General features: G+C 47.8%; 1 long non-coding RNA gene across 1 annotated transcript; it reads right to left on the bottom strand.

Annotated features, from left to right (window-relative positions):
- Positions 1 to 9,671: 9,671 nt before the first annotated feature.
- Positions 9,672 to 23,426, bottom strand: LOC110341423. Its single transcript, XR_002383365.2, has 4 exons — positions 23,226 to 23,426; positions 21,575 to 21,762; positions 15,659 to 15,759; positions 9,672 to 12,512 (listed from the first exon to the last, which is right to left on the bottom strand). It is a non-coding gene; the product is annotated as an uncharacterized LOC110341423 (long non-coding RNA).
- Between the last annotated feature and the right edge of the window lie 1,204 nt (positions 23,427 to 24,630).

Consider the following 24,630-nt stretch of genomic DNA (forward strand, 5'->3'; position numbering starts at 1 on the left):
ATGAGACATTACTGTAGAAGTGGTGTCCCGGAAGCCCCTAATATTCCGAGCTTTCTGTAGATGAAGCTGTCCTAACGGCCCCGCAGCTCCTACACACAATTATCTGCTCACTTACGGAGCCCTTAAAGCAGACGGGAGGGAGCCTCCAAGCCGAGATCTGCATACCTTAATTACGGAACCAATTTGGGACACTGTTTGTTCCAATGTTTTTTTTAAAGGCCTTCCCCAGATTATAAGAACACGTCTAATGCAGGATTGTTTTCTGGTGTGCTTGGAGAGTCACAGACTTGAATGCAGCCTGCTTCAATGGCTCCCGGGAGTGCCTGGTCACCAGCATGCTCTGCTGGGGGATTCTGGGGTTTGTCACAGACTGACCTAAAACCAGAAGTATTAGTCCCCGAAGCTGAACTTGTGACAGAAGTGTGCCCTCTCTGAGTCCCCACTCTGATGATGGGACTGTAATGATTTAGCAGCGGGGATCTGAAAAACCAACCCTTTGTGGAGTGCCCATCAATCTTGGACACAGTGCCTTAAAGAGATGCAGGTGGGTGCTGGAAAACCGCCTTGGGCTTCCACGGGACTCAGCTGACATCCCCAGGAAAATGAGGGAAGGGAAACTCACCTGTACAGATCCGCACGCTCCAGGTCACAGGTGAGACACAAAGATTATCAAATCCCCCTGGGCCCCAGCCTTGGCAGAGGCCTTAGTCTGATCCGATTGTAAAAGATTGTTCCAGGAAAGACGATATTGCTTTCCTGAGGAGGCCGTGGCTGAGCTAAGATTCCGACCTGGGTCCTGGAACACCCCCTGCAGCAGGTCTAGTGCCCTGGCAAGCTGGCTGCAGACCAGGGAGAGCACAGACCCGGCCGTCTCCTTTACGTGCATCTGCTTCGTGGGGCCAGTTAGCGTTCTGGGAGTCAGTAGTAGTGTCTGGTTGTATTAAACATAAAGGACTGGCTTCCGTGTACGGGGAGCCTTGCCAAACATCGCCACGAGAGAGAGGACCGCACTCGGTAGTCACAGCACTGGTTTGGTAAAGCACCCAGTCTCGACTTCAGGAGCAAAAGGATGCAGATTCAGAGTGGGTTAGGGACTTGCCTAAGGCCACAGGGTGATGCAGACACGAGGTGACAGGCGTCACAAACGGACCTCCCTAGTTCTGGTGCTCGTCCTCTCCACTGTGGAGAAGCGGACCAAGTCCCAGGAGGTTAGTTGGTCTCTTTGGTCTATGTTTCCGAGGTCTCTTTTAACTTCTTTTTCATCCGTAGAAATTAATCAAGCGGGCGGTGGTGGCGCACACCTTTAATCCCAGCACTCGGGAGGCAGAGGCAGGTGGATCTCTGTGAGTTTGAGGCCAGGATGGACCGACAGCCTCCAAAACAATACAGAGAAACCTTGTCTCGTAAAAACCAAAAAAAAAAAAAAAGAAAGAAAGAAAGAAAGAAATTAATCAAAATCTTGCTTCCTTGGTTACTCCGCACTTGGACCCTTTCGCAGGACAAAGATTCAGGCTGAGCATGGTGGCTGTGTCAGCCAGGGGCTTGCTAAAGGAACAGAACCGATAGAACGAGGGGACAGCCCAAGGGAACCTTCTCGGGTGCCTTACAGGCTGCCTGGGTACGACCATGGCTGGCTGCGCTCCTCATACTGGTGAGGTTGAGGACCCAGCGGCTATCCAGTCCACAAAACGGGAGGCCTCAACCATCCCAGCCTGCGGAGGATTCCCGGGGAGCTGCCGATCCTCAGGCCATGTTAGAAGCCAGAAGAAGCTGGATTCTGCTGTCGGCAGTGTAGAATGGTTAGTGGAGGCAGCAACATGGTAAAGGAACTCACCAGGGAAACGCACGCTGGAGAAAGGAGGCAAGCAGCGAGGCTCTTTTTGCTCCTCAGCCTCTATCTGTCTGCCACTGGAATCTGCTGCCCACGTTGAGGGTGGGTTTTCCCCACTTCAAATACCTTTACAGGTTATCCAGCATCTGCTGCCTTAGTTAGTTAAATATCCAGTCAAGTGGGTAGCCAAGAGTAATCATCATAACGGCCTACACCTGCTGTCCCAGCCCTGGGGAGGCTGAGGCAGGGTTGCCATGAGTTCGAGGCCAGCCTGAGCTACATAGCATGTGCCAAAAGAGCCATAAAGCAAGCTCAATCCCATGGATAAAAATCGGTGTCTGCGACGCCAGCCCTGCACGCCTGTGAATTCACTCATACAAGGGGAGGTCAACTTTGACGTCACATCTTCTCTCTGACACTGAGCAGATACTAACTGCTGTCTCACAGCGTAGGTCTCACAGTGTGCGCACGATTCCCCTTAGTGCTCCCTTAGAATGAGCTCTCTTCTGTGATAGGCAAGACACTCTCGTAACCCTTAAACCATGGGAGAAAGGGCTGGAGAGGCGGCTCAGCCATTAAGAGTGTGTCCTGTTCTTCCAGAGGTCCTGAATAGGGTTCCCAGCCCCCACATCAATGGTTCACAGCTTCCAGTAACTGCAGCTCCAGGGCACCCAACTCTTCTGGTCTCCACAATCATCTGCACTCGTGTGCATGTCCCCGTATACAGAAACACCTGATTAAAAATAAATCTTAAAGACACACACATGTGAGGTGAAGTTGTTAATATGGATAGGTGTGTTAAAAAGAAAAACAGAGATGGGAGGTAGGGTAGAGGCTGAGTTATACAGTGACTCGGGGCTGCAGAAACCAAAGTTCAGCATTCAGACTCCCTCCACCCCTACCCACAGGATCGAGGCTCCCGCTCCCCAGCCTACACTGAGCTTTGGCTGCGACTGCACAGTGATAGAGACTGTGGTGGTTTGAATAGGTACGGCCCCCATAGACTGATGTGTTTGAAGGCTTGGTCCAGTGGGAGTGGCACTAATAGGAGGCGTGGCCTTAATTGGAGGAGGTGCATCATTGTGTGGAGGAGCACTCTGAGGTCTCATATGCTCAAGTTACACCCAGTGGGGCAGACAGTTCACTTCCTGTTGCCTTCAGAGCAAGATCAGATCAAGATATAGAACTCTCAGCTCCTCTGGTACCATGTCTGCCTGTACAACTCCATGTCCCTCCATGATAATGGACTAAATCTCTGAAACTGTAAGCCAGCCCCAATTAAACGCTCTCCTTTATAAGTATTGCCGGCCGTGGTCATGGTATCTCTTCCCAGCGATGGAAACCCTAACCGAGACAGAGACCTTCCCCATGAATCACTATGAGCCACGGTAACTGCCTCTGCCCAAGGTTACACACAACTCGGGAAGCAGCCCATTTGTGGCGTCTGTGCCCCTTCCCTCACTTAGGGATGGCACCGATAGGCCTTCCTACCAGGGAACTCTCACTGGAATCCCTCCTCCCCTTCTCGAGGCTCATGTTGAAGAGAAGCATCTGTGGTGTGAGGCATTTCCTGGGGAGATGCGAACAGAGGTCTACTCACCTCGGGGAGGGCACCGCAATGGACCAAGGGGACAGTTCTACTCAAGTCCAGTTTAGTGAGGTGAGTTTGTTGGGGTTGTTTAGAGAGGTGAGGTGAGGTGTGGTGAGGGGGTCACAGGAGTGCGGTGGGGGGTAACTTACAGGTGAGGGGTCACAGGAGTGCGGTGGGGCAGCTGCATCACTGAAAAGCCTGCCCCAGTCTGGGTGGTGACTCATGAAAGCTGCAACCAGGAGCTCTGTGCTTGACTCCCGGCAGCTCAACAGGTCAGACAGTCTCGCCTCCTTCTTCGTCCTCTGTGGATCTACAGACATGGGAGATAGACAGACCGAGGCCTGGAGAGAGGCTCAGCAGTTAAGAGCAGTGGCTGTTCTTGCCGAGGACCTGGCTTTTATTCCCAGCGCCCACATGGAGGCTCACAACTGTCTGTTACTCCAGTCTCGGGGGAGCCCACCCTCTCTTCTTGTACAAGGGCCTCAGAGTTGGCACAGAGCACATCCAGACACCAGGTTCTCAGCACCAAGGAGATGTATTACCCCAGAGGGGCAAGCAAGGGGATTGGGGGGTGGAATTGCTGCCTCTGGATCTGACAACAGAGGGCAGGTGTTTGGGTTTTTTTTTTGTTTTTTGTTTTTTTGTTTTTGTTCTTTTGGTTTTTTGCAGGAGTAGGTTTTTAGGAAGGAAAGGGCAAGTCCCTGTTAGGATGAACTGGTGTCCTGACTGGACCTAGTGGCCGGTGTAGCTACAATACGAATTTTGCTGCTGGAACTTGTTGTTTTGATAGCTGGACCTTGGAGTTTTAGTCAGGCATAAGGGAGTGGCCAAATAATGGACTTGACCCTGGGGTCTAGCTTTAGGAATGCAATCTAAAGGTTTGGCAAGGGACCGGGAAGGGAGAAGGGCAAGACCTATCTGCCTGTGTTTGTCACGCTTGGTCTTGCTAGAGAGCCCTTCGATTCTGACCCACGGGCACTGAACACACAGGATGCGCCTTCACACAAGCAGACAAAACACGCACGCACATTAAACAGGAGGCATTGAGAAATAGGGGGAGCGCGTCTTCTTAGTGGATCTTGACTCGGACAAACCAACTATAAAAGTCTTTTTTGTGTGTGTGTGAAAACTCGGACGAGTTCAGTTTTCATTGATGGGACGTAACACACGTATTGATTTGCACCTCGCGAACCGCCACCGAATCCCTGGGGTGAATCTTATCACATGAAGAGTTCGTTAATGTGCTGTTATTGGATTTGATTTTCTGGTGTTTTGCTTGGGATTTTTAATGTCAGCTTCCAGCAAGCACCCTGAGCTGTAGTTTTACATTTATGCTGTGTTCTTGACCTCGTTTTGGCACAAAGGTGACAGGGGCCATCTAGTTGCTTAGAGGGATTTCATTCTCTTTTATTGTTCTCAATAAAATAAGGAAAATTGGCATTAGCTGTTCTTACGGTTTTAGGTAGAATTCCACATTGATGCCACCAGGTCCTAAACTTTCTTTGATGGGAAATTTTTGTTGTTGTTGTTGCTTTTCCAATTTCATAAGCCACAGTAAAAGTTTTCTAAATCTTCATGATTCCCTCTTGGTAAGGTGTATGTGTCTGTAAGTTTTCCATTTCTTTCTAATTATGAGGCTTGCATGCAGATGTTTCTAGAGATCACTAAGAGCCTTGCGGGTTTCTGTAGTGCGTGGCAATGTCTCCACTCAGGTCTATTTTTACTTGAGTGACATTTGTCTCTCTTCAGTTGCACTAGCTAAAGGGAGTCCCTATGTTCATTTTGTTTTCCATTTTGTTTTCTTTACCTCTCTGTCTTGATGAGCTTTTGCACCGCAGTCCCCATTTCACGGCTTTATCTGATTATATTTTTTTTCCCTCTACTGATTTTTGAATTCGGTTTGTTCTACTGGCAGCTTAGTTGCTTCAAACCTATTTTTTTTATATATATAGCCACTGATTTGTATAAACATTTTTAGCACTGCCTTGGCGGTATCCTCTATGCATTGGTATGCTGAGTATTTTCAAGACAATGCTGATTGTTTTTCTATTTCTTCCTTGATCCAATGAGTGTCCAAAAATTGGCGGTTTTGTTAGTGTTTTCCCTCACTGCTGACTTCTAGCTGAATTGCATTCTAAGTGAAAAAGGCACTTGACATGGTTTCAGTTTTGTTTTTTTTTAAGTTTTGCCAGGCTTGTTTTGTGCCCTATGGAGAATGTATCCTGCACATTACATCCCTGTAATGACGTGGAGAATGTGTATTCGTGGCACCTATCGAATGGAATGTTCTGTAGATGCGCTGGGTTTATTTTATGCAAGATGAAATCTCACAGTCCTGCTTCTTTGTGGCCTTTCTGTTTGGATAATCTGCCACTGCTAAAAGCAAGTGTTAAGACCCAAGGCTGTTCCCACAGTGGGTGTATCTGTCTCTTTGCGCCGGTTATTACTTTACCTTACATATTTAGTTTCTCAAACACTGGGTTCATATAGGTTTAGAATTGCTAAATTGGTGAGTTATTATATAACAGCTTCTTTTACCTCTTCAGATATAAGGTCTACTTTATTGATACGAATAATCATGCTTTCTTTTCATCCATGTCATGTACATATTTAAGGGTCCAGTAAGCTTTTGTGACATATAGTTGGGTGTTATTATTTATCTACTCAGTCATTCTGTGTCTTTAAATAGAAGAATTTGATCCATTTATGTTTATGGGGATTATTGATATAAAGGTCTTACAAACAACCTTACGCAACTTGGTTTTCTAGTAATATTTCTCTCCTTCTTTCTCTCAGAGTTTTCCTTAGAGGATGTGTGCACTCTACATACCTTCCCATGTTGTCTCCTTACTAATTCACGCCTCCCCTTTCTAGTTCAGGGTCTTCCTTTAGCATTGCTTGTAGAGCAGATTGAATGGAGGCACACTCTCTCAGCTTTCATTTTTCAGGGAAAATCTCTGTCTCTCTTTCATATCTAAGGGATTGTTTTTCTGAATACAATGCCCTTGGCTGATTTTTGCAGGGTTCCCCCCCTCCCCGCAGTGGAAATAAAATCTGGTGCTTCTCTCTCCTGGCCCAGGAGATCCCTCCTGAGGGGTGTGGTCATGTGAACTAGGCTGCCCAAACGCTCTTCCTTTTCTGCTGAAACCTTGAGACACTTCTCTTTATCCTTCACCCATGAGAGCTTGACTATACGATGTCTTCAGACAGACTTAACTGAATTAAGTCTGGCTGCTTGATTGATCCTGACCTGGATATTTGTAACCTTCTGTGTTTTCTGATGTCACTTCCTTGGAAGTGATTTCTAACCCTTGGCATCCTCGAGCCAATTCGGAACCCCGATGGCCTCAGTACTCGTTTCTCTGACAATGCTCCCACATTTCCAGAAGCTTCCCTCACGCCCTCACAGACCTCCCCTCCACCTCTGCATTTTCCGAGTCTGTGCTAATTCTTCCTGATGTCTGATTTCTCTTGCCTCATGTGCCGTTGGTAGCATTCTTAAGCTCACAGAGAGCAACTTTTCAGCTCAAGGGTCTCTGCCCCCCGTTGTTCTATCGCTTCCGTGTCTTCACTGAGTTTTCCTGCTACCAAGCTAGTAAGGGAGCTCCCTTAAGGCAGCTGTCTCGTACTCTCAAGGTGTCTCCCATGTGATTGGTGGCTGTTCAGTGTCTGGGGCCTCACTATCAGTGCTAGGTGAGAGATCGAGGTTTCCCAAAATCGCCAGGGGCTTTGGCACGTGACAGCTCTGGGCACTAAAAGTTCAGATACTCGTTCCAGCGTTCCGTACTGGCTAAACTCTTAAGATGAGCTCTGCAATTTCTCTGAGCCTGCGTCTTCCTACTTCCTACTGCGTATACGTTTAACTCTGTCAGGACTCTGCTCGTGGTGCGCTGTCACTGTTCTGGTACTGGACCAAACTTACCCACGATACACTGCTGGTTGGTATTCTTGTCAACTTACCATAAGCTAGAGTCATCTGTGACAAGGTAGTGTCAGTTAAGGCATTGCTTCCATCAGATTGGCCTGTAGGCAAATCTGTGAGGTATTTCCTTGATTATGACTGATGTGAGAGGGTCCAGCCCACTATGGGTGGTGACCATCCCTGGGCAGGTAGTGGTGGGTTGTATAAGAAAGCAGGTTGAGCCAGTAAATAGCACTCCTCCTTGGCCTCTGTTTCAGTCCCTGCCTCTGGGTTCCTGCCATGGCTTTCCTTAATGACAGGCTGTGATCATTTGAATGAGAATAGTCCTCATAGGCTCTCATATTTGCAAACTTAGTTTCCAGTTGATGAAATGATTAGGAAGGATTAGGAGGTATGGCCTTGTTGGAGTGGGCGTGGCATTGTTAGAGAAGGTGTGGCCTTGTTGGAGGGGCGTGGCCTTGTTGGAGTGGGTGTGGCCTTGTTGGAGTGGGTGTGGGCTTTGAGGTTTCCAAGCCCCATAGCAGGCCCAGTGCCTGCTGCCTGTGGATCAGGATGTAAAGCTCTCAGCTTCTGCTACAGCATCGTACCTGTCTGCTTCTCACCATTGTGATCGGACTAAACCTGCTAAAACTGTGGGCAAGCCCCCAATTAAATGCTTCCTTTTACTAGTGTTGCTGTGGTCATGGTGTCCTCTCACAGCAACAGAACATTGACTGAGACATGAACCATATATAACCTGTAAGCCAAGTAGACCCTTTCCTCCACGGGCTTCTTTATCACCGCAATAGGAAGCAAACGAGAGTGCCGAGACATTGAAGCGTTCTTCACAGAGGCGGAGGGCAACCTGCAAGAGCCTGTTAGCCTCACAGACCCCAGCTGGATCCCAGGAGCCCTCAATGCCTCATTCTGCCGTTGATTAGACAAGGAAGACTCTGTCTGGATCAGCCCTGGCCTCCTAGGCCACCCGTGTGTGTAGTGAGTCTTTATCTCCCTCACCAGTCAGCTCCCTAATAATGACCCAGAGACTTATTACATATGAAAGCTTGGCCTGTAGCTGAGGCTTAAATAGATCTTATAACTTAAATGACCCATATTTTAAAATCTATGTTCTGCCATGTGGTATTACCTCCCTTCCATCTCGAACCTCCTGTCTACTCTCTGTGTCTGGCTGGAGAGTCTGCCTTTCTTCTTCCCAGAGTCCTCTCTGTCTCTGGAAGTGTCCCCTAACTTCTTCCTGCCTAGCTATTAGCCATTCAGCTCTTTATTACGTCAATCATGGCAAAACACCTTCACACAGTGAACAGCATTGCCCTCCTTTTGTCTAAATAAAAAGGAAAGGTTTTAACTCCAACACAGTAAAACTATATACAATAAGAACAATTATCAGGTTAGAATTTCATTCATAGTGTTCAGTCCATTTGTATCTGGCGAGTTCAGAGAAAGTACTGTATTATCTATCCTGTCTTACTGAGTTCAAAGTTTTATACCTAATTACCTTCTACCCTAACTTGTATTACCATCCTAAAAGTATATATTTTTAGAACCCAAAGCATCTTCTTAGATAAACAACTTAAGCTTTTATGTTTCTCAATCTTATAAACATTCCATGTCTTATGTCAGTTTCTGAATTTGATAACAAGGAAAACTGTAACTATAATTATCTTGTCTTCTAATCCATCAGAGATCTGAGAAGGATATAATATTACCATAGTACACAGGAAGTACAGAGCAGGCAACTTCCAAAACTATAGAAACAAAGGAGACAGATGGCTGCCTGGACAGTTACCCCAAGGTTCCTCTACAAAGGTGGGGCATCCATCTTAAACCTACAGACTTTTCTGTAAAACAGGAATTTTGAAGGACTATCCTACCTTGTTTTTGGCAAAGTTTGGCCATCACATTCTTTTGTGTCCTGATTTGTCCAGTTTGGACAGCTTATTGTCATCAGTTAAGGCAAGGGCAGTTTCTTGTCCAAACGGCTTTGCCACATTGGAAACAAACTCCGTATGGAGGTTCTTCAGTGTCCATCTTCCGTTTTTTGAAGTAAATTGGTGCTACCAGGAATAGACGTGTCTCGTTGTCATGAAAAACCTTATGTTATTAAAACATCTTAAATACCATGTTCTGTAGGTCCCTAAAGTGTTTGAAGACCACCTGTCTATTTAAAATATATCCCTGCTTGACCTTAAAAACATAAGTAACATGACTGTAAGTTTGATTTTCATAGATTACTACCTATTAACCTTTTATTATCCTAAAAAAAAATCCATACCAATGTAAAGAATTTGAGATTAGGGTTGTTCAAAAGTAGACTCAAAAATCCACCCTTTTATCCCATCATTTTTATTCTATACACCCCCTTTTCCCTTCAGAAAGAGATCCCCGAATCTAATCTCCTTTGTTTACTGACCATTACCAGTAACAACCTGTAATCAAGCCCCCTAAATGATGACTAACATCCACCCCACCTCTTGGGAATGGGGCCATTGTGTTCTCTAGACTGCTTCCTGTTGGCTGGAGGCACCAGCATCTTTGGGGGACCCTGAGAAAGTTGGGATAATAGTCAAGTATCATTTGTCATCCAGTGTTTGTGTGATAGGAAAGTGCAGGGCTTATCTGAATTCCTGGCTGGAGAAATCTGTGGCTGGACCATCTCAGCACCTTTGAAGCTGTTCTGGATGTAGATTTCTGAGGAAACTGCAACAGAGGCATTCTGAGAGGGTGGATTGCCTGGGCTACTTGTCTTCATCAGTGTCTGGTCCTTTTTTTTCTGAAAACACACAAACTTTTAAGGGTAACATATATATCTACATTAACACAGGTATGACATGTACACTGTGCGCAAGTCAGTCAAAGATGTTTTGTTTTTGTCTTATGTTTGAGCAGGTAAAAGGCATTTGTTAACTTTATAAATTTGTTTGGAATGTATAACCAAACCTCTATCCATGCCAGATGAAAGAATGACATGTAATAATAAGTTGTGAGGACTCTATAGCCAACAAGATTTACCAAGCCTCACCTAATCTCAGAGTTGTTCCCATGTTGATGGACCAACATATACACCACCTGCCCTATAGTCTTTCTTGGCTTTTTCCCTTCATTTCCACAGCCAAGATCCTGAGGAGGTCTCCCCCGAACAAATCTGATCTTCATTAATTTTGAAAAGAACCATAACCTTTTTTTTGTTTGTTTCCTGTGGAAATGAAGGCAAAACCTCTCCCCCAATGCAACGTATTTTCTGACTTCCAGTCTGAAGTTAATACACTCTTAAAATATATAGGTCGGTTCAATTCAGCAGTTTCCATAATTCAGTGTCTCTCAGCAGCTATTGGTTTTTTGCTCATTAGCATATAAAAAATCAAAGCCAACCAGGCATCATACAGGATCTAGACACCCTATGTATTTTCTATCTTTACATGGCTGATTATTTTCATATTGCTTTATTTTTTTATTTAAAGACTTTGTTATTTCTAAGGTTTTTTTTCCTATGACTATCCTTACCCATTTTCTTTTTTTTTCAGTGCCTAAGCCTACTCAGACATATTGTGTTTGTTTGAGATTTCTTTTTTAGTCTAGACCTGACTTCACTAAGTGCCTGCAGGTTCTCTTACTGTGTGAGACAAATCTTAGGCTCTCTGGCTAGGCCCTCTGCCACCTGGCTTTGACTTAGGGCACTGTGGCTGGATCAGCTCCCTTCAGGTCTGCCTAACTGTCCCTGCTGTCTGTCTCTGACCATCCCAGCTCTGGGAAGCACCTGTGTCCCTGAGCAGTAGCAAGTGTTTCCATCTAATCTCCTGCTGCGGAGTAGTGTATTGGCAGCTTGTAGCAAGGCCTCTTAAATGAGCCTGGCCTCTGTATGCTGCAAATAGTTGGCTCTGTGTGTGTGCCACGTTTTGGACGCCAAATAGAGGAAGTCTTTTTCTCTCCCACCAGCCAGCTCCCAAATAATGACCTGGGAACCTATTATTAGTTATGTGAGCTTGTCCTTTAGCTCAGGCTTGTCTCAACTAGCTCTTAAAAGCTATGTTCTGCTATGTGGGGCTGCTCCTCTTCTGTCTTGCACTGCCTGTCTCCTCTCCACGTTTGTCCGATGACTTCCCCTTTCTTCTTCCCAGACTCCTCTCTGTCTCCGGAAGTCCTGCCCAACCTTTGCCTGCCTGTCTATTGGCCACTCCGCTCTTCTTTAGTGAACCAATCACAGCAATGCACCTTCACAGAGTACAGCTATCCCACAGCACCTGCTCACATCAGTGATATCCAGTTGTGTCACACCCTGAGCTGACAACCCACTAGAACCAGTACGAAACGGGGCTATGACCATGCCCCATGTGTCTACCTATAGTTTCAGTGGAGCTGGGGCTGGTTGTATCCAGTGACAGTTGATACTCATTAGGACAGGAGTTGACAGGCTGTAGCCAGGTGTCAGTACTAGAGCCACATCTAGAGGCAGAGTTGGCAATGGGGGGCGGGCATTATAGTCTTTCCACTGTTAGCTTTTGCTGGTCCAACACCAAATTCCACGGGCAAGCTGACACTCATTTTTCTGTCCTAACCCTGGCTATGCCCCTTTTATACCACTGAGGCAAGAGATGCGTTGGCAACAGGCAGCCCTTTGGCCACACAGGTGGTTGCTAAGTAGGTTATACCTAAGTCTCCCAGCTCCAAGAGCCTGCACTGTCTTAGAAAGGCTCTCCAGCCCCACATAGCTGGTGATGATGTGGTCCAAGGCATTCATTCATCTGTCGCACTGGAGCTCAGGTGGCGTCTCGACTGTGAGTCCTGGCTTGACAGAGCTGTGATGTCCAAGGTAGAGAAGTGGAAGCTGGAAAAGATCCTTTGGCTGCCAACACTGTGTTCAAATGGGTCACATCTGAGTCTCACGGAGGTCTACATGGTCTCAGATGGAGGAAGGCTGTGGCTCAGACCCATCCCAAGGCTGGGATTGATACGGTCAGAAATTGGCTCTGCCTCCCAGAGCATAGGTCTTTGTCGGATGCCAGAGTGGTCTAAAGGCTCCCCTTGAGCATCTGTCTGCATGTGGGGCGTTCAGTTTCTAGTGAGTGCTTTGTCTCACCTCAGCAGGCCTGTCTCTAGGTCCCCAGACTGTCTGGTGTTAGCTTCTGTGTCCCGATCCTCAGCGGATGAAGCCTTGCTTTCCTCCCTGACACCTGAGGGGAAAGACAAGAAGGGGGTGGGCAGCTGCCCTGTGCAATGAAGGTAGATTCTCAATCTCTGGGTTCTAAGCTAAAGTCTGGGGCCCTTGGGACTCTGCCCAGGGTTTATTACACTATGACAGGTCCACCACTACAGCTTTGGTTTCTTACGATTTTGTTTTTGAAAATTCATTTGCATGTGTGTGAGGCTGAGTGAGATCATACAGGCCACATGTGTATGAGAGCCTACGGGGTGCTGGATCTCTTGATATGTGCTGCCACGTGGGTGCCGGGACCTGCAGACGGTCTTCTGCGGGAGCACTAAGTATTCCTAATTGCGTCTCCCCAGCCCCTGCTAGGGTTTGAGTGTAGGACAGGAGTTGGTATGGAGTGGGAGGGGCCCTTCCCATCCTGCAACCTGGAGTGTGCTGAGAGACAGCAATCCTCTTCCTGCATCCTCAGTTAATTTTGTTTTGTTTCACTAAACCCCGGGCACTTACTACCTCACCTGACTCCTGAGCACTTGTGACCGATCACTGGGTGTATCAACACCTCTTAGCCTTCGACCGTCTGTGGAGAAACAACTTAGACGACCCTACCCAGCTGCTCTCTCTGCCTCTGACCTTTCACTTTTCAAATGAAATGCCCTGGCACAAGGTGCTGTCTCAGGGGTCGCACGCACAAGGTGTTGGGGCGTTAGGTGAAGCATCATCCTATTAGAACAGGCGTAATCTGTAGCATAATCGGTTTGAGTGCACACAAAGAATCCAGTTGACACTTAAAGGCACTGGAGTCTGAATAGATACGCGATAGATTCGAGACACATGTGCTATGCACTGAGAATAGAAAGACGCCAGGAACTTTCTTTCGTCCCCACGTTTCTAAGCCTCATGCCTTTCCTTTCACTGGACCAGAACGGTTTTATCTCAGTAACCAGAACTTCCCACTCCCATGACCAAGCAGAAGTGGCAGGCTACTCTGCCAGGGTCTGCAGAACAACACACCCGCAGGAGGAGCCTGGAAGGTTTGCCCAGCTCAGCAGAATCCCTCACTCACGATGAGACTCATCAGGATGTACGCTGCCAGAAGAGCCCGAGGACTTCTCAGGCAGAAGCAATGGCAGACGGATTTGGCTGGCCACCGGATGCCTGTGGCTCTATGCCTTGTCATTCACATCAAGCTAATTCCTTGGCCCAAGGACCCTCTGACCGCAGAGACTTGACTTTTAAAGTCTATGTGAGCAGAGTGCTCTGCCCTGCTCTGAAGGAGCTCAGGGTCTCCGTTTAACAACTGTCCTAAGGATCAGAATGCGTGTCGTGGGTGTGGGGCTGGCGATGGGGCTAATTTGGTGGTATGCTTGCCTGGCTTAGGTTCAGGCTCCACACTGCGTAAGCCAGGCTTGGTGCACACACCTGTAATCCTAGTACTTCACAGGTAGAGACTGGGAGGTCAGAGGGTCAAATCCAAGGTCAACCTCAGCTACACAGTAAGCCCAAGCCTTGCCTGTCCAATAGAAGATGTGTGTGTTGCATCCAAACTGGACAAATTTACCTGTTTTGATACTGTTTCCTATGCTGGTCACGTGCCCAGGGGAAAGATGAGTTTCTGCTCAGTGTACTCACTGCGATCACTGCTTCCATGGTGGAACTCAAGAAAGAAGGCAGAGCCATGGTGAGGCTGCCAACATTCCATCGTGAAAGCGGGGGAGGAGCTCATCAGGCCCCTCCCCCACCAAAGGGGCTTTAGGCGGCTCAATTTCTGAGTGAGGGAGCCACACTCCTCAGTGATGTGGCCCCTAGGAAGCTGTTCTAGATTAGCCAGGGTCGTCCTGCTCATCCTTGTGAAGGCAGCCTCATTAAATAGAGTGGGACCCCATAAACAAAGACACGGAACGGATGGGGCTGGCAGGAAGAAGTACAGAGGACAAAGGGAAAGAGAGTGACAGGATGACGGGGTATGCTCAAAGTACTGTGTGCATGTGTGTGCGTGTGTGCGTGTGTGTGTGTGTGTGTGTGTGTGTGTGCGCGCGCGCGCGCCTGTGTGTGCCTATGTGTACGCATGTGTGAACGTGTGTGCACACACGTGCCTGTGTGTGTCTGTGTATGTCTGCACGTGTGTGCATGTGTGCATGTGTGTGTGTGATTGTGAAAAAACTGATAATTTTAATGGGTTAAAAAAGAAAAATCAAAGAATAAATTAAAATGAAAAGAAAGAAGATAGGGAAGGGGGAGGAAAAGGAAGGAAGGAAAAAGAGAGGGAGGAAGCAGGGAGGGTGGAGAGAAGGAGGGAGGGAGGGAAAGTGGGAGGGAGGGAGGGAGGGAGGGAGGGAGGAGGGAAGGAGGGAGGGAGGGAGGGAGAGAGGGGAGAGGGAGGGAGTTGGATGCTGCTTTTAACTCCTCTTTTCCATGGACGATGCAGTGCGTGTGTTCACCATGGACAACATGACGTGTGTAATGTGTAATGTACAAGGGTTAGTGACATGACTGAGCCAGTGACTTAGCCAGGCCTCACCTCACACAGTTCTCACTTTATGCTGAGAACACTGAGAACTGTGGTCACCCCATTTCACAACGAGTCTTTGCAACTCCCATGCTCAGCTTTTGCCACGTGATGGAAAATCACTCCACACCCATGCGCCGGATTCCAATCACCATTCTCCCGTGAGTACCGCAGCCTGCCGTTTGTAAATAGGGCCTCCTCCAAGCTACAGGGGACAGACGTGAACGCTAACAGGCGTGAGGATGCAGGCTGTTCCCACCCCTACAGAATCCGTAGAACAGCTGGACTGCTTAGACAGGGTGCCAGGCTCATCTCCCCTGGCTCAGATTTTGTTTTGTTTGGAGATGCGCGATGAGGAAGTCACAGTTTACAGTGTATTTTCTTTAAAGATTTAAGATCAAGACTTTTATCCCTTATGTGGCCTGCAGTGCCGGCATTGCCCAGGTCCTCTGAACATGGACTCTGGTGAGTTAGACCCATTCTTTTATGCTGGGGTCACACAACAGGAACAGGGACAGTTTATGGACACATGGCACGTGGTTGGTGACTCTGTGGTAAACTGGTGCTGGAGGGTTTGGCCACTCCCCTGGACCCGAATACTTGATGTCATGACAAGAAAAAAAAATCTAAACAAACAAACATGACATTCTAGGCACACTCACCCACACTTTTCTCCTAGCCGGCTCTGGGCTTTCTGGAAGAGAAGTAGAGACACAGGAAATGCTACTGAATCCCACACTGTTTTACAGTCTTCTGTTTTTAGCTACGACATAAAAACATAAAAATTATTTGTATCGGTGTAGAACCAGGAAATATTTTGAAATGTACGTACCTAATCCCCTCTCTGTTGTGAGACAAATGTCCTGAGGGAAGCAGTATAAAGGAGGAAGGGATAATCTGGTTTATAATTCTGGGTTACGATTCATCATGTCAGAAAACATCAAGGCAGGCTCACAAGCAGCCGGGAGCACCCCATCTGCAGTCAAGAGCAGCAGGGACGAACGCACCACGCTGCCTGTTGAGTGTCATTTAGCTTTCTCCTGTCCTGAATAGCTCAGACCCAGTCCTGGTCCAGGAAATGGAGCTGTGCACAACAGCCTGGATTTCCCTGTGCCAATGACCAACCAAGACCAGCCCCTACAGGCATGCATGCCCACGGGCCCAGGCTGAGCTGATCCAGGCCGTCCTAGGCACTCCGAGTTGCAGCAAGCAGACATGAGAAACCATCACCCTGTGTAACAGTTAAACCAAGCTAAGCACACTTCTCTCATTAGTTGTCACTTCCTTGTGATAGAAGCCGTTTCACTCCTTCTGGCTTTCTGAAACACACACTGTGTTCTTCTCATCTGTAGTCACCCTACTGTCTGCAAGCACACCGAGACTCCTGCCTCCTGTGTGACTGTAAGTTAGTACCTGTCCAACACCCTCCCCCTTGCCTGCCTTCCTAATCCCTCCAGTTTCTGGTGACCGCCAGTCCACTCCCAGTGTCTGTGAAAGCAGACTCTTCAGATTCCACAAGTCACATCACGTGGAACAAACCTATATTACTCCTTGCTTGGAATTTTTTCATTAATCGTGAACATGACTGAACAGTATTCAAACACACACACATGTACACGCACGCATGCATGCACACACTTGCGCATGCACACACACACATGCGCACACACGCACATATGCACCACATGCACTCACACATGCACACACATGCACTCACACACGCACACACATACACACACACACATGCACATGAGCACACATGCATGCGCGCGCACACGCACTCGCACTCACACACACGCATGCACACACATGCACATGCATGTGCACACACGCACATTCTAGAGATGTTAATCAATTGAGGGACACTTGAATTCTTTTCATGTCTTTGCTCTGTCCATCATGCTATATGATGGTGCAGGCAGTTGTATCTTATAGAGATCATGAGAAAATTATTTTGATACATGTTCTCAGTCAAAATTTTTTTCCAAAAAAATCGGTAGGATTTTCTACCTTTCTAGACTCCTATAGCCTGGGATAGAGAAATGGTGGGTTTTTTCTGGCTCTCACGGCTACGTGATGGGCCTCCATCATGACCAAAATCAAGTTCACAGCATACTTGTCTCTGTGACTGCACACTGGCTCTGAATGCGCACATGGGAAAGCTGGAGTGATGGGAACCGTCCAATAAGAAATGTAGGAAAGGGGAGGGGAAGGGGGGAGAGGAAGAGGGAGGAGAAGGAAAACGAAAAGGAATGGGAGAGGGGGAGGGGAAGGGGAGAGGAAGAAAAATAAGGAAAGGGGAAAGGGGGAGAAGAAGAAAGGAGGAAAAGGAAAAGCAAAGGGGAAAGGGGGAGAGGAAGAGGGAGGAGAAGGAAAAGGAAAGGGAGAGGGGAACGGGAAGAAAGGAGGAAAAGGGAAAGGGGAGAGGAAGAGGAAGAAGGAGGAGAAGGAAAAGGAAGGGGGAGAGGAAGAAAGGAGGAGGAAAAGGAAAGGGAGAGGGGGTTGGGAAGGGAAGAGGAGGAGGCAGTCAGGAAGGAAGAAGGACATAGAAGGGAAAGGAACAGAGGAAGGACAGAAGGAAGGAAGGGAGGAAGGAAGGAAGGAAGGAAGGGAGGGAGGGAGGGAGGGAGGGAGAGAGGGAGGGATGGCAGGAAGGAGGGCAGGAAGCAAAAGGAGAGAGGAAGACCAGAAGGAGGAAATGGAAAGAAGGAAGGCTGTGATAGCTGTAATAAGGAAAATTCCATTTCCTGCTGTGAAAATTGCTTCCCCCTACTTAACACAGAAAACACTGTTGAGAGGCTCTAGCCCACAGTCCTTCCAAAAGTCTTAGACCTTTGCAGTAGCCTATGAGGGTCAGTTCTTACTAGCCTACCCATCAGCAAAAGCTGAAGGTTATTGTTTTTCTCTGGCAAATTCTGGTGTGTGGAGCAGTCTAGTGCCGTGAATGAATGTCTGTGTGCCCCAGAGGATGTGCCAACAACACCCAAAATCAAACCACACAAGTCCAACTTGGCGAGCCGATGAGTGTGTGAGGCCGAGGAACGGAACAAGGGCGAGGGAGGCTCATAGGTGTGTGGTTGAGTCCACATGGTGAAAGAGCATCCAACTGTGTCTCGGGCTTAGACTGAGAAACCGTCTCTTCATGCACATTCTCTAAAATCAGGCAAGACAAAGAAGGGGGATAAGAAGATAGGGAGAAAGGCAAGAGTTTCACATGCTCTAAGAAGGGTTGTGTGAGCTTGATAAGAGACCGGGCTCCTTTCTTGATGTTTCTTGATTTCTTTAAACATGAGCCTGTGGCAAGTCTCTTGTTCATCATGGTAACGAATACATACAGTCACTGAGGTTTCTCTCCTGGAAGTTACAAGGGAAGAGCATTGATAGAAAACTATAGAAGGGACTTAGAACTGAGTTAGAAGTATTCAAACTTGCTGTACACCATTAAATGACAACTAGAAATGGTAATTTTTCAGTACATCTTTTTTTTTCCAAGACAGGGTTTCTCTGTGGCTTTGGAGCCTGTCCTGGAACCTGGAACTAGCTCTTGTAGACCAGGTTGGTCTCCAACTCACAGAGATCTGCCTGCCTCTGCCTCCCGAGTGCTGGGACTAAAGGCGTGTGCCACCAATGCCTGGCTTTTCAGTACATCTTTAAAACTGAGGTGTTGTTTCAAAGTGTTTTCCAATGAGAATAATAATGGTATTCAATCATCTGCTCAACATGTATTTGCTGATGACTCCCTATGCACAAGGTGCTGTCCAAAGCTGGACAGAGTCCCTCCCCTCCTACAAACAATATGCATTTTTTTTCACAGAAAGACTATGACTGTGCGCAACACCCGCGTGGTCAAAGAAGAGTTCAAACATACATGAGTATCAAAAATAATAATAGTAATAATAATACAGTCATGGAAGGGAGGGGTGGCTGTCAATGCGGAAAGCTGGGGGAGGGGGTTAGCCTGGTCAAATAAGCCCATGTGGCAAGCAGGACAAGAGAACAGTAGGCAGATATGTCATGAAAGGGAGCTCAGGCAGCCATCACAGGCAGCAGGGGCCTGGACAGTGAACATCCGTGAGCAGAGTCCACTCTGGGCAGCTCTCTGTTTCTGTTTCACTTGGATGTTGGGAGCACTCTGTGGCCGGTGGTTTCCCCTGAAATCACAGAGCCCCAAATCTTCTGCGTGCAACACTCCCTCCTTCGTGTACATCCCTTAGGTATGAACAAGGCACAACAGGAGAGCGACACGGCCTTTCCGAGTTTAGCAGCGAAGTACGGGGCTTCTTTGCCTTATTGAGAATGGCCACATTTTTTCAGTTAAACTGAGCACACCCACAGCTTTTCTTTGGTTTAAGCAAGTTCCCAATTAATTCTTGTACTGGGCCATTATTAAGTTAAATAAATGCTACTTTCACACAGCACTTACGTGGTTGCTTGAGATAAAAAAAAAAGTCTATCGTGGAGGCAAGCTTGCTTAAGACACCAGATATTCTAGAAGGAAGCAGAATACTGGATCCAGGAGGGAAGTTTGGTAACCACAGGAAGTAAGCAACTCGAGGGCCTCAGGAAGTCCCTGAAACTAACTAGATGCACTGGGTGCTCTCCACCTCAAACAAATATAAGCAGCGAGGACTGCTATGAGTTAATCTAAGGCCAACCAAACTACCTGGAAGAGTCTCACACTGAGCTGCCTGAAATAGACACCCTCCAGCCTGCTGAGCTTGCACAGTGCATTCTGGGTTTCCAGCGTCTGAGGGCTTGCCACTAATGCTAGATGAGTGTCTTTGATGACATAACTGTCTTTGAGTCATTTCTGCTTTGGTAAGGACCCCCAGTGAAGCCCACTGGTTCACCAGGTTGGATTTGGGAGGGATCCTTACTTTGTGTCACCATTGGTTCTCTATCTGGGGTGATTAGATGTTTGTTTATGTCTCCCTAAAACAGTGTCCCACAACAGCACTGCAGTATTACAGTGGCCCCTTTGATCACATACGTGGCCACTAAATGACCGGTGAGCAACTAGCATATACAGTGTGGATCAAGGAGGGCTCCCGTCTAAGAAAGGGTGTGATGAGCTCACACGAGACGTCACCACACTGCTTAGAATAGCACCTCATTTAAAACTCACAACTTGGGGCAGGAAGGATGGCTCAGTGGATAAGAGCACAGAGCACCGGCTGCTCTTCCAGAGGACCCAGGTTCAATTCCCAGCACCCACATGGCAGCTCACAACCATCTGCAACTGTAGTCCCAGACTCCATCTGATGCTCTCTTCGGGTCGCTGCAGGCGCCAGGCATGCCCATACAGGCAGAACCACAAATGCATAAGATAAAAATAAGTAAAATCTTAAAAAAAATAACACTTAGTAACTGCATGTGCCTGGGATTTTTCATTTAACATTTGCAGATAGCCACTGACCACAGACAACAGAAACTATGGAAACTGAAGCCACAGATGGAGGCGTGTGTTGGGAATTGAGAAAAGCACAGAGCGTGGGCTATTTCTGGCTCACTGTATCAGAGATTTCAGTCCACAGTCCCAGGCGGATGATGAGGCAGTGTCATCCTGTCAGCAGCAGGTGGGGGATAAGACTGTTCATCTCATGGCAGACAGGAAGTGGAGGCCAGTCTGGTTATACTGGCAATGACCCTACTTTTTCCTACTAGACTCCCCCAAGGGCACAGAACCTCCCCTTAACACTCCCGAAGCACCCAGAATCTCCCCAAATGACACCACTGGAGACACAAAAGAACACACTCAAACTACAAGGGACGTCAACGCACTGGTTCTCTGGATCCTTGGGACAACCCTAAAATAAGGGCATGCCTCGGGACGGGTGTTTATCCAAGTGGTCACCAGCCCCTTCCTTCCTGCTCCCCGTCCTCACCCCTGCTATCAGGATGTCCTCAGCCGTCTCTGTCCCGTGACCTTTTCCTACTCTGGCAAAAAGCCTTCTTGACTCCGCCCAAGCGCCTCCTACCATCTCTCCACCTAGGAGTGCAAGCCACTGTCGTGACTGATGACTAAGTGGCCTTCCACCGGTCTTTCTGTGGTTTCATTGAAGATAACACAAGAGCAAGAGCGGTCCTTCTCAAAAGCAACGATGGCACCTGTCCTCTGCTTGGAGTCACCTTGCAGCTCTCATTTTGTGGACACTCAAGCTCTCCTCAGGTTCCGTGAGGACCACACTGTCTGTCCTGCTCACACCCCTTCCGTCTCCTTTCCACCCCACCCCCACCCCCTACCTACTCTCTAACCATGGGCTTCTATCCAGACCCTTACCCTACTGCTGGAACACAAGGTCCACGGAGGCAGGGGGCTGCTCTTGACTCCCTGCAGATCCCAAGGGCCCCAGAACAACACATGAGATAGCATTGAACATGCAGTTGTTGAATCAAAGCTCCAAACTTGTGACCATAAAGATAACTCCAGGCGTGCTTTCTCACAAATGGAATGAAGCTTCTGTTGAATTTCTCTTTGTCAGCCCTAAACAGGATGTCTGTTCAGCTCCTCCAAGACCCAGGGAATACGACAGAAGAGGGGATAAAAGACTGCAGGAGTCAGGAGACGGGTGTCTTACCGCTTCCTTTGCTGTGAAGAGATGCATGACCACAGCAACTCTTGTAAAGGAAAACATTAGCTGGGGTGGCTCACATTTTCAGAGGTCTTAGTCCATCATCGTCACATGGTGGCGCGCAGGCAGACAGGGTGCTGAGAGTCCTGCATCTTCACTTGCAGGAAACAGGAAGGGGTTCTGTCTCACTGGGCCTGGCTTAAGCAAATGGAAGACCCATCAAAGCCTGTCTGCACTGTGACACGCTTCCCCCACCAAGGACACATCTCCGAATGGTGCCACTCGCTCCGGGGGACATTTTCTTTCAAAGCCCCACAATGGGGAAGCGAGCTGTGAGGTGCTGTCCTGTGAATATGACACAATGGGGAAGCGAGCTGTGAGGAGCTGTCCTGTGAATATGACACAATGGGGAAGCGAGCTGTGAGGTGCTGTCCTGTGAATATGACACGGCTGTTGGAAAAATGAACACACAGCAGCTATGGCGACCTGCACAGGTCAGAGACAGACAGACAGACAGACAGACAGACAGACAGACAGAGAGAGAGAGAGAAAGAGAGAGAGAGAGAGAGAGAGAGAGAGAGAGAGAGAGAGAGAGAGAGAGAGAGAGAGAAGAGGCTGGCTCAATTTTTAAGAACACATACTGCTCCCCCAGAGGACCAGTGTTTGGTTCCCTGCACCATGTGGGATGGCCCGCAGCCATGAGTAACCAGATCCAAGGGACCCAGTGCCCTCCTGTGGGCTCTGCAACCCATGCACACATGCTACACACACACACACACACACACACACACACACACACACTCACACACACACACACACATGCTACACACACACACACACACACACGCTCACTTAAAAGAAGTATTTTTAAAGGTATGAAAGAGTTCTTTTGAGTCAGTGGAAACTGTCATCAGATAAAACACTAGTGTCTAGCTCTATATATCAGAGAAAGCATTTGTTTATGAAACATACATGAATTTCCTTTTGAAATGTTTTGTGATTTAGTCACTGGATCAGAGATTTCTGGATGAATCAGGAATCTCTACATACACGTCAGAAATGGTGACAAGGAAATGTATGTACACACTGAGCCATGAGGTATATGGTAAAACAAACAGAGCTGAGTTTTTTTAAATACGCAGACTGGGCATGGTAGCGCACACCACTTAGTCACGGTACTTTGGAGGCAGAGGCAGGTGGATCTCTGAGTTTGAGGACAGCCTGGTCTACAGAGGGAGTTCCAGGACAGCCAGGGCTACAAAGAAGCCTTGTCTCAGGAAGGAAGGAAGGAAAGAAGGGAGGCAGGGAGGGGAGGGAGGCAGGGAGGGGAGGGAGGGAGGGAGGGAGGTAGGGAGGTAGGGAGGGAGGGAGGGAGGGAGGGAGGCAGGGAGGGAGGCAGGGAGGGAGGCAGGGAGGGAGGCAGGGAGGGAGGGAACCATCACAAGGTTATAAACATAGTGTTTCTATTAGTTATGAACATAGTGTTTCTATTAGTGTCAGGTCCTCAAGACACACAAACAGAAGAACAAATTGCTTCTCTGACTTAGATTTTATGAGACTAAATTCTCATAAAAACGTCTAAAATGATTATGGCAAGTTTTCCCCTTCACTCACATAACTGAAAGCCAAGCACACACATTCTCAGAAGGTGTCTTACATTCCTCCTGTCGCCGTGAAACCATGAGGAGGAAGTCTGGGTGGCAGGGTATCCCCCACTCTTCATCCTCCCTGGAAGAAGAAACTCCAGGGGAGACTCCGGACCTAGACCATCCCCTCTGGCCTCCTCTGCTGACACAGGATCCAACCGGGCCGACAGCATTTCCTCCGTCAGCCCAGCCCTGCAGAGTGTGACTTGCTTTCTCACAAGCAGCTATAGAGGCTCGGTTTTCCACAGAGCCTGGCAAAGGCGTCTATGATCTGTGACTGAAGGGAACCACATGAGACCTAACTGATAGCCCCACCCTGCTTTTTGACATGACCACGCCTCTAGTCAACAGAGTAAGTCCCATTCGGAGTTAGGCACTTACTCCCCCCTGGAACAAAGGAGGTATTCTAGAATGTCCCTCAGGTAAAGCTTGATAAACCCAAACACACCAGGTCAATCTCTCTCTCTCTCTCTCTCTCTCTCTCTCTCTCTCTCTCTCTCTCTCTCTCTCTCTCTCTCTCTCTCTCTCTCTCTCTCCCCCACTTCCTTTTTATTTGTTTTAAAGACAGAATCTCATGTAGTCGAGGCTGGCCCTGAACTTCCAATCCTCCCGCTAAGGTACTAAGAAAATCACCGTGTATTGACACACACCCACAATTTCCACCTATCTACTTTTACCCACTGGTTTTAAAAAGATGCAAAGGCAGAAGGTTAGTATCCAGGATGTAAAAGGAGGCAGGATCTCCTGGGCTCCTTAGTTAACCCTTGGGAGGTTTGTAAGTTAAGTTGGGGTAAGCTGAAATCCCACACTGAAAATGTTTGATGCAGTTTGCTTCCTGTGGTAGAAAAATCTACACTTAAAAATAAAAAAAAAGTTTTCCTGGTCTAAGTTTTGAAAGTAAAATGAGTAATCCTGAATACAATTACATTGCAGCTCAGTTTAAAGGCACTCTTTTTATAATCGGTTTAACATTTTGAGTGATGGCGTGACATCTTTAGGAGAAGTATTTGTTTGAGTGTTGTTTGCCACCATCAGAAGAAATCCCAACTTTCTGAGAACGAGGCCCGCACTCCAGCTCTGATCTTTTGTTAGTCCCTGCGGCGTTCACTGCGCTCTTCCCATAACATATGGGATTTTATACAGTAAAGCAAAGCTGTGTTTGTTAAAAATAAAAATAAAAGTCTGCCGATTTTAAGTCCTAGTTTTTATTCCATGTACGTCGCACCCTGTTAGGAGAGAAAAGTTACAGATCATTCCATGTCGCCCCAAAGTCACAGTGCAGAAGCCTGTGTGTGGAGGAAGTCAAGCTAATGGGAACCAGGCTACTGTTTACACAGCCGCAAGCATCAGAAGGCAGAATGCCGTGTTTACATTTTGCTGAACTATCTATAGAGGGTACGTGCTGCAGCGAAGCCC

This window comes from Mesocricetus auratus, unplaced genomic scaffold (assembly GCF_017639785.1).
Source record: "Mesocricetus auratus isolate SY011 unplaced genomic scaffold, BCM_Maur_2.0 Super-Scaffold_100001, whole genome shotgun sequence".
In the NCBI taxonomy this organism is placed as follows: domain Eukaryota; kingdom Metazoa; phylum Chordata; class Mammalia; order Rodentia; family Cricetidae; genus Mesocricetus; species Mesocricetus auratus.